Raw genomic sequence first — 10,154 nt, forward strand, 5'->3', positions numbered from 1 at the left:
GCCAGCTTTCCCCAGTTTATGTACTGAGCATGACATCACATGGTATGGAATGTCCCTGGGGCCAGTTTGGGTCAGCTGTCCTGGCTGTGCCCCCTCCCAGCTTCTTGGGCACCTCCAGCCCTTCTCAGTGGTAGAGCATGGGAAGCTGAAAAGCCCTTGACTAGTGTAAGCACTGCTGAGCAACAACTAAAACATGGGTGCGTTATCAACATTGTTCTCACCCTAAATCCAAAACACAGCACTGTACCAGCTACTAGGAAGAAAATCAACTCTATCCCTGCCGAAGCCAGGACAGATGTATTGTCCATATGAGTGTTTACATTCTGCCGTTTCCAATGGGGCTTGGAAGCTGGAAGGAACATGCAAGGGCTTGGGAGGTTGAGATAAAGGCTTACTGTGTTGATTTGTACCATATATGAGGTGATGAGGTCCTGTGACTCGGCAAGATAGGTGAGCACCACCCCTGCTACATGTGAGAGGGAAGGGTCTGACCACGTCCATGAAGGTCCTAGCTCAGACTGAAAAGTACTCAGTTTTGAATTATTGGATGCGTATGTACTCATAGTATGAATTCGTAACAATAGCACCACTCAAAAGATTTTGCTTCTTCATAACCAACTTTCTTGTTTCCTCTTACTCAAGTGGTTGAACAGTTTTGATTCAGGGTTTTGATCCAGAGTAGGTGTTGAAGCCTTAATCAGATTTGTCATCAGGGTTGCAGTGTTAATGATGGAGTGAAGTGGGTTGTGTGGTTTAATGTCACTCGGCAATATCATTCAAATGGAAAGCTGTAATTCTGCTTTGCAGGAAAAAAATGAGGTTTTTATCTGTATTTTTTTTCTGCTTTGTAATGAAACAAACTTTTTGGTATGGTTTATGTCAAGAAAACAAGCAAGATGCAGATGTTCAGAGTAAGAGCTGAATGGTTAAGGCATCTTATATGTGGAAGATTCAGTTTGTCTTGTCTCCAAATCAAGCAGAGAAGGAACATTCAATAATAAGGCGCTGTTTCTCACATCATAATCACTGAGAGCTGCTTCTGAGTTCTCTCTTGCTTTCACCTTTCTCCCCTCATGGAATGAATGATATTAAATTATTCCATTGTAGGAAATAGTTACCGTGTATATAGGTGTGTTACACAAGGCTGGACAGAACGTCCGTAGGTGAAATCAAATGTCAGTAAGAAATCTTCAAAATAGGTGGAGAATATGGGATAATTTATGCTTTGACAATTAGTCAAGACAAATTCTAACTGGTCTTTAATTTTGCTCTGACCACAGGTATACTCTCAGCAAAAGTGGGTTTGAGAAGTACTACTCTAGAGTTAGGCACAGCCTGCCTTTGGAATATCCTGTTTGAACTTTAAGATGCTCTTAATTGACAGGAGTTGGATGAACAACTTAGTGTTAGTTATGGTAGTTACTGAGACCACCACACAAAGTGGTTGTGTATTCCCTGTCAGTTGTGGTGACCTCATAACGCTCAGGAAGGAGTTAACAAGCGGCCAACTGAAGCGTGCTGTGCTACTTTGGATCTCGAGCAAGTACCTGATGGTTACGTGAAGATCATACGAGACTGTTTTTCTTCAAAGTTTGATGCAAGCACATCAGGTTAGAGTCACCGCTTGCATCCATGGAGAGAGTTGTGCTCAAGCTGAAACTAACCTGAGGAGAGACTGAAGAAAGTACTGAGAACGTCGCCAGCTGCACAGCATTATCTGGGGACTCACCCATGATAAGGGAGTTACCTGCTCCCAGACATGTGACCACATAGTTTATAATTGCAAGCCACAGCAGTATAATGAGTTACCCATTAATCAGCTGAGACATCACGGTAGTGTTAGCAGGTGTGTTACACTGTGCAGCTGGAGCAGACTGAGAGAATTTATCTGGTCATTTACCACAACTCAGCTAATGACAGATAATTTGACTGAGGAATTGCCACGGGATATGCTAGGAGCCAAGATCTAGCCTGTACTGTCAGTGATCCCATCATTGCCAGATGCGCTCTCCCGGCGGATTTACTGTCACTTCTGTTTCCCTCTGTGGCATTAAATGCTAGTCTATTGGTTTTTACATCAGTGTAAGTAGGATTAACAATAGAAGTAACTTTTTTTCAGAACACTGTTTGACGCCGATATTAGAGACCTTTAAAGTTGCTGTTAGGCTTCAAGGGGATGTTCTGACAAACTCATCCATAATGCAACTTGGGTAAGGGAAAAAAAAAATCACTTTTTATTTATTGCTCCCTATGGATCATATAGATGTAATCACATTGAAATGAAGTGAGATGCTAAAGCTATGACTACAGTAATTCTGTGAAATTCACGCAGAGCTCATTTTATGCTTAGTTGGATCAATATATCAAATGTTGGTTTCTATTTCCTTGAATTTATGTGGGTAGTAGTGTTTGAACAAAGATGTGCTACAGCAAAACAAGTACTAATAAACACAGGATAATAAACATAACACAAACCCACTCATTCTCTAGTGGTACGGACAGAAACCTTAACAGAACTTGTTTACTTAGGAAAGACTGCCAGCAACTTGTTTATCTGACTTAGAAGCACTCGATGAAAAGTGATGCCCGCTGGATTTGTTATGTAAATACGACTTTTAACAGATTTTTGAGTATTTTTGGTCTCAGTAGAACAGTCTTAAGTTTGTTAGCTACAGGGATATATGCGTTGTACATATTCATGTTCTGGCATATGATAACACTATTACTAAATTTACAGAAAAGAGGTGTTTGTGGTGAAATGAGTGGATTCAGTTGACTTCCATGCAATTTTCAGACTGTTCTAATCCAGGTCACGCTGCTTTCTGCTTAAAATATGTCTCAATTCTAGAACGAAGTGCTAGTTCTCCAAGTCGGAAATAAGCTCTTCTAGGTGATAATGTGCAATTCATCCATCACTCTAGTCAGCTGCCAAGTAACAGTTCTGTAGCTTTCCCTTTTACAGTTCTCTGGTTGATGACATGTCCCTAAAGAAAAAGAAAAAGCAAGCATTTCTGAAAGGCAGAGAAGAACTGCAATGTTCAAAAAAATTTATATAATATCCAAATCAGTAGCTGAAGTTTAATTAGCCCCTTTAAATTTTGAGCTGACTGTACGCGAACTTTAATGAAATCCATAGAGCTTTGCAAAAAGCACGGCTGAGAGCAGCAGCAGAAAAACAATTAGCCTCTCTTGAAGTCTACGTAGTCCAGTGAACAGTTTCTTTGCACTATTCCCTTTTTTCTTAATTTGTTATTTTCCCTGCATTGTTCTAAAAAGAATATCCCACTGGCGGCTGTCAGTGAGACTCCTGATTTGCAGTCATACTAGCCTAAATTACATATGTAAAAGACCATTATTTAATAGCTTTATAAACAGCAATTAGTTTTATTTTCATAAAGTCTTAAGTTGAAACTTGCACCAATGTTAAATACCCAAATATATGGCTTAAAAGCATAGAAAATGACAGGTATATTTCCAGAGGGACTTAATCCTTTATGTGCTGATAAAATCAACAGAGGGTACTGGTTTATCTGTTCCTTCTAATAATTAAAGTCTTAGCTTTAGGCTTCCAAACGGGAATGCTTTTGTTAGAGTCACTTTGAATCTTTCTACTAGTAAGTGAAGGCACCGACAGTCAGTGTTTTTCATTTTACACTTTTTTAATATGAAGAAAGAAACACCTACCTTCTAAGGTTTAGTGTTTAAAAATGTCAGAGAACCTCATTTGGTAAGACAGATTGGTTTAACTTTCCCTACAAAGACGTGGAGACCAGAATGATAGGAATACTGATTTGTGCTCTCTTCTTAAAAACATTTACAGGAAAAAGCATTAGAAGATAAATCTAATTTAGTTGTTCCAACCGAATACGCCACCTTGGCTCAGTTACTTTGGCAGGCAAACAATGGTAGGCTCAGCTTTTGCAGTATTAAGTCTAAAGAGATGCAAGTCTCGTGCTTGTTCAGTATAGGATCTTTCCGGAATAAAACGATACTGAAGTTGTTCTCCTTCAGACGGTTGTTGGGTACGAACGTGGATAGGTCTGCGATTGCCACCTCACCTGCAGTCCTTTGTGGCATGGGTTGTTCAACTGGTCACACGTGGCAACAGGCTTGGTTTTTTTAAAGGTACTGAGGTTGATAACTTTGCCGGACTGTTTACTTCCATCCCACAGCAGAGTGGTAGATACAGACAAACAAGTATCTGTAGATAGTTACTAAGGGAACATGCAGATCGACGTGCAAATATTAAGCGTGCCTTTCGTGTGCGTGATAGCTTCTTAGAAATACAGTTGAAGAAAACCCTGTCAATTATTTTAGCTTGTTCATTATTATATATTGATAGAATCTACGTAGATTGAAAGAAATGGGTGTGTAGCTGAAAATGAGGTAATTCAGAGAGCAAAGGTAAAATAAATGGTCCGTTACACTTGGACCGCACAGTCAGTACCTCACTTAATATACTGTGGTTCCTGGTGAGGAGGAACTGTGCGCACAGTCACAACCTCACTGTGGTTCCTGGTGAGGAGGAACTGTGCACTAGCACTGCTCGTATTCACTAGCTCAGGACTGACACTCTCAGAAGTTCTAATTATGGAAGCAATAGACTGAGTTATCACATCCAGATCTTTTCAAAATGAAGGATACAGTTTATTTTGTGTGCCACGTAATGCAGTCGGGGTAGTGAATAGTTACAGTATCAGTATCCTTGATCACTAAGGTAAAAAAAAGTCACTTTATTTGCGTATTCATACTTAGAGTAGAACTGAAAATACAGAGGTTAATTGTTGCTTTCAGTTTAAGTCATTTGAAATGTGGATGCTTACAAAGGAAATCTAGTGACTGCTCATCAAGTGCTTCACTGTGCTGCCCCCGTCAATGCCGACCGGCCATCACGCCAGTCTAATAGCGCTATCCCCTTTCCCTTTTCCTCCTTAAAAATATTTTAACCACTGGGATAGCTGTAATCAGTAATAAATTAAATAAATAAAAAGTAAATAAATTAAAAATACTCGTAAATGCACACATTTACGAGTATTTTTAATTTATTTACTTTTTATGCACACATTTAAATGCACACATTTACGAGTGTAAAAACTGGTTCTTAAACAAGATTAAGCTCTTGAGAACTTGGAACACAACATTCTACTACACGCGTTTATTAAAGAACTACTACATGCTACAAAGAATGGTTGCTTGGCTGGCAGGAACTCAGAGGGGGCTTGAACTTTGCACGGGACTAGTTCCATGCAAACCAGTTCCAACAATTCATATATAAATATATTTTTAAAAACTCCACTTCATTGTTTTATGGGTAAGAACCTGAAAAGTGAGAGATCAGATCAGGATTTATTCTACAAGTTTCCCAGACAAGAAATTTGCTATCAAGCAAAAACTAGTTCTGATAATTTAAGAAAACAATTCCACTTACCTGGAATTTGAGGTCATGAGTGACATACATACTCAAAAACTATTAAATTTTGGCCAAATTAGTGCCTGTTACTGATGCGTGAATCTATGAACTTTTCTATTTAGGTTTATCTCAGAATAGGAAAGGCTTTTGGCAACAAATTTTTTATAGCACTAAGCCTTCCTTAATGATCTTAGTTTGAGAATATTGTGCCTATGTGAGTATGCAGATGACAATGTCATCTGTGAAAATAAACTGTCATATGTCACAATGACATCATTAATGTCATACTGTTAAAGTAAACCAAGAAGGAATCTAAGTAGGACAATTAGACCTAGGTGCTATTTTTCAGTAAACTTAAAACCACTTGGTGGGGAGGGAGAAGACATAAGAAGTTTCAGGCAGCTTGTATAATTGTATTTTCATGGAGTAAGGAGCAAAAAGTTAAGTACTGAGAAAGATAACGTCATTTGAAAATGGAAGTGTGCTCATAGCTGTTCAAGACAATGTAATACGGATGCGTAATACAAGTGTAACTCTACAAGGAGACTATCCATATGCTTACAATGAAGTACATATTCTTGTACTTCAAAGGCTATGGTAATATTGTTCATTAACACGACTGATCCATTTTCGGGCTGATCTCCAAACTCTGTTATTCCTTCAAAACAGGTGAAGAAAAAACCAAGAAGTGGTCAGCTGGTGACTTACGGGCCAGGTCCAGCTCTTGAGTAGCCAGCTGCGGCTTCCGCGTTGGGATTACCTTGAGGGACTGGCTGTGCTAATGGAAAGGCGTCTGCGGGAGAACGCGAGCTCAAGTGGAGAACAGGTCACTGTGGTACACAGCAACGTACGCACACCAAATTAAGTAGTAGGAGTCCCCTGCCTATGATCTAGTCTCCACAGTACGTCATACACACCTTGCGGCTCTTGGCTGCAAGCCGTTGCCATGACCTGTGGAAGGTTGCTACGTTGCAGGCTGTTTACACACTCGTTCTAGACTGCAATTCCTATTTTCAAGGGTTTCTTTATGGCTGGATGAAAACAGTGTTTGTTCCTCAGCAAGGATTATCTGCGTGTCAGATAAGCGAATTCAGTGAAGCTTGCCAAATCAGCTGAAATAAAGTTTCTTTAAAAAAGAAACAAGAAACGTACAGTTGAAAAATTTGTAAATACATGAAACCACGGAGAGGAGGAAGCAGCAGCAATGTATTGGATTGATACACTGATACAGCAACGTATTCATACAAGGAAAGAAGGTAACAGAGTAGATACTCTGTACACTATTATCCACTTGAGCATTAAATCTACTTCTTTATTAGATTTGGCTGATGATACAACCTCTTCTTATTTTTCGTGTGTGGTGGGACTGTCAGGTAGGAAGCAGGGTCGTTTCTGGATTTTTTTTTCTTTTTGTTGCCACTTTACCTAGACCTTAAAGATAATTTGTTGATCTAAAGATAACTTCTGGATTTTTTGGATCCAGTTTCAGTCTAAGAAAAAGATTTTAAGTTGTTATTATTTTAATATAATTGGAGAAAGAAACTGATTGGTAAGGTCAGTCACCAATAAGTTGGATTTCTTGCATTATGAGGAGCATATAATAACCACTGAGAATTCTATACTTAAATGAATAATCATCTCTCTACATTTCATCCTCTGTTCCCTTTTCTGTTATACGGGTCGTGACTTTAGAGATAGCATCCCTCAGTGTCTGTTTGCTTACTTTTTTTTAAAACAGTAAAGGAAACAAAGCTGTTTAATTATTATACAATGAAACGGTCTATTTCTAACTTCCTTCAAATTTAGTCAGAAGACTTTTTTTGCAAGACTTCCATTTTTTTTGAATGCGGTACATAAGTTCCAGTCAGCTTTGGAGCTAGAAATGTATTGCTTAAGAGCGTATCAAGAAGGAACTATTCTTGCTTAACTTTCTTTCCCATAGTTGCTTCGCAAACTAACAAGTGCATTCTTTCACCTTTTACACAACAGCAATTGGATTTTTATTGTTCCTGAATTCAAGATCAGTAATTCAGTCATTTATATTCTGAAGATAGCAAATTATGCATAACTTATAATACTTAAGTGATGCTATGATCTTAAAGACTCTGCCAAATGTTTTGCCCTCTAACACTGCGTGTGACTTTCTGAAGTATTGTTGCTCGTACATAAAACGCTTGCAAGAAAAAAGTCTGCGTAATGAAAACTAAACAGTAACTTTTTCTTCAAATGGTCACAGGAGTATAACATACAGGAACTTTCTATCAACCAATAATTTGGTCCTAAGAACGCTGAAACCATGCTTGGTTACAGATGGTGCATTAGACTGGAGCACAGCTACTAGGGTCTGTGTGCATCTGCTTTTGAAAGCGGAAGGATTATGTAAGTCTCCACAAAAAAAGGCCCATTCTTCTACTTAAAAATTCATCTGTCATATTGCATATCAATTTTGGGTCAGATTGCACTCTCCTAACTAATACCAGAATAAAGTTCTGGTATTCCATACAGTCAAGTGTTTGGTTTTACGCTGTGCCTCGTTTCCAAAGGGCTGAAACACTTTTTTCCCCCAAGGCAGGTATTTTAATGAGAAACTTGACGCACCATTGGTGGTAAAAGGCAGGTTTCAAACAATGTGCCTTATCATGAGTTGGCATAGTAACCATTTACTGTTGCATACTGTTTTTCACTCAAGAAGCTCAAGGTACTTTGCGATCATCAAATCTTTACTCTCCTATAGGAGTTTACACAAGCCCTCCAAGTAAATCCTTGGCCTCTCTTCTGTCCCTTTGGGCCGGGCAGAAGAGCCACGCTGCTGTTAGGGCTACCAGAACACTGGGTTTGCCTGGGGACATATCACCCTGGTGCACATTATCACTCCACAGATAACGTGAGGCTGGCCTGGAGCGTCCCTCCAAGAACTGTGTAGGTCACTTCGCTTGAAGCAGGAAAGGAGCTGCGTGCTGGGCTTGCCTGCGGTATTTGTTGATACCTGGGCATTGATGAGGCTGATAGGGCATACTGAAAGGGCCCTCTGGTGAAATATGTTGGGACTTTCTCCAGCTCCCAAGACATCTGAGGCTGGGAAGGATGCAGAAATGGCTTTATATTTTTACTGGATTTTGAAAAAACAAACCTACTAGAACAGTTATTCCTGTATGTGTTCCTGTAATGTTTACTGTAATGTTATTGCGTATTTATGCTGCCTAGTTACTTCTAAAAATAACGAACTCTTTTTTTTTAAGTTAAGGAAGTATGCTACACAAAACCCCATGCAAAAGTGAAAATAATCTCCTGTAGTGTCCTACCTATAATTACAATATAACTCTCCAACACGATTCCTAAAATGGTCAGTCATGCCAGAACTTCTGCAGCTTAGTCTGCATAAAAGGCTGCTACGAGCACTAAGCAGCTAAAACAGTTCATGCAGCTATCACTGCTCTGACACAGCACCTAAAACTAAAAAATGAGAATAGCAGTGCTTATCTGGTAACAGGTTCTTTAATTGCTTAGTCTTCTTTCAGTCTTCAGACTATAAAGGTAAAATCTCAGCTTTTCTTTTCTTGGCTGCTCTACTGTCAAATTAGAACAAACACTAAAAGCGTTAGTTCATACTTCTATCAGAATTATCACGAGAAGGACAGTTAGACGTCAATTAGAAGATCTGGATCTATAAATCACTGATCACTTTAGATTATTAATCAACACGATCAACTTTCACTTAAAACAGTGGTCTTAGATTCTTTGCATTAGACTAGTTATTTTTATATTTAGTTCAATCTCTTTCAGGAAACATAGACTGTCCAAATTTTTCAGCAATGAACATTTTACCCAAATCACTAATACATCTAAATCACTAATACATCTAAATCAGCTTACCACATAATATAAATGTTTTCCCTCTTACAAGCAAGAATGTACAGTGTGCTGCCTTTCTCTTTCCTATAATTAGCACAAACATTTGGAAATTGCAATAACACTTTCTCCGTATCTTTACAAGAAAGAAAATGACCTAAAAAGGGAAGAACGGCAGTCTAGGAAGGAGCACAGCGAATCTAAACATCACCCACAACTTTCAATCAGGGACACCCCCCACCTCTCCTCCCTTCTCCAACCAGATCCTTTCAGTATTTGTGTTTTGGTTTTGTTTTTCAAACTCTGTCTTCACTACAGATTTCCCTACTTGGAAATATCATTTGAGATCACTGTACAGCAACAACAGATAAAGCTGTGCCAAGTAGCAAACTGGCCCATGGTATAGAAGTTTGTAATCAGTAAAGAACATGTACATTACAGACACAGGCTACCCCAACATGGAAGTATTAAGTTCATCTGTCATTTTAGTAGTGTTCACATTGTTCAGATGACTGTGTGCTATTTCTATACCTAGTAGACACCTTTCAAATAAGAAAATTGTGAAGAAAAACATGACTTTCCACTTGGAAAACTGAATTTTGGACTGCTGTATACTGTCAAACTTCTGGATTAGTGTCTTTATTATAATTTCAGCCAGTAATACTTTGTCCAAGTTTCCTGAATGTAACAAACAGTTCAAAACTGAGTTCACAAAAATACCTTTGGTGGGTTGACCCTGCCTGGACACCAGGTGCCCACCAAAGCTGCTCTATCGCTCCCCTCCTCAGCTGGACAGGGGAGAGAAAACATAACGAAAGGCTCATAGGTCGAGAAAAGGGCAGGGAGAGATCACTCACCAACTACCGCCACGGGCAAAACAGACTCGGCCTGGGGG

General features: G+C 39.1%; 1 long non-coding RNA gene across 1 annotated transcript in view; it reads right to left on the reverse strand.

Moving 5' to 3' along the window:
• Positions 1 to 2,211: 2,211 nt before the first annotated feature.
• LOC103901596 overlaps positions 2,212 to 10,154 on the reverse strand; it is a 14,802-nt gene continuing 6,859 nt past the window's right edge. The window contains exon 3 of the long non-coding RNA XR_657740.2: positions 2,212 to 2,984. This is a non-coding gene — a long non-coding RNA (uncharacterized LOC103901596). The remainder of the gene's footprint in view (positions 2,985 to 10,154) is intronic.

Source organism: Aptenodytes forsteri, unplaced genomic scaffold, assembly GCF_000699145.1.
Source record: "Aptenodytes forsteri isolate BGI_AS27 unplaced genomic scaffold, ASM69914v1 Scaffold357, whole genome shotgun sequence".
Lineage (NCBI taxonomy): Eukaryota > Metazoa > Chordata > Aves > Sphenisciformes > Spheniscidae > Aptenodytes > Aptenodytes forsteri.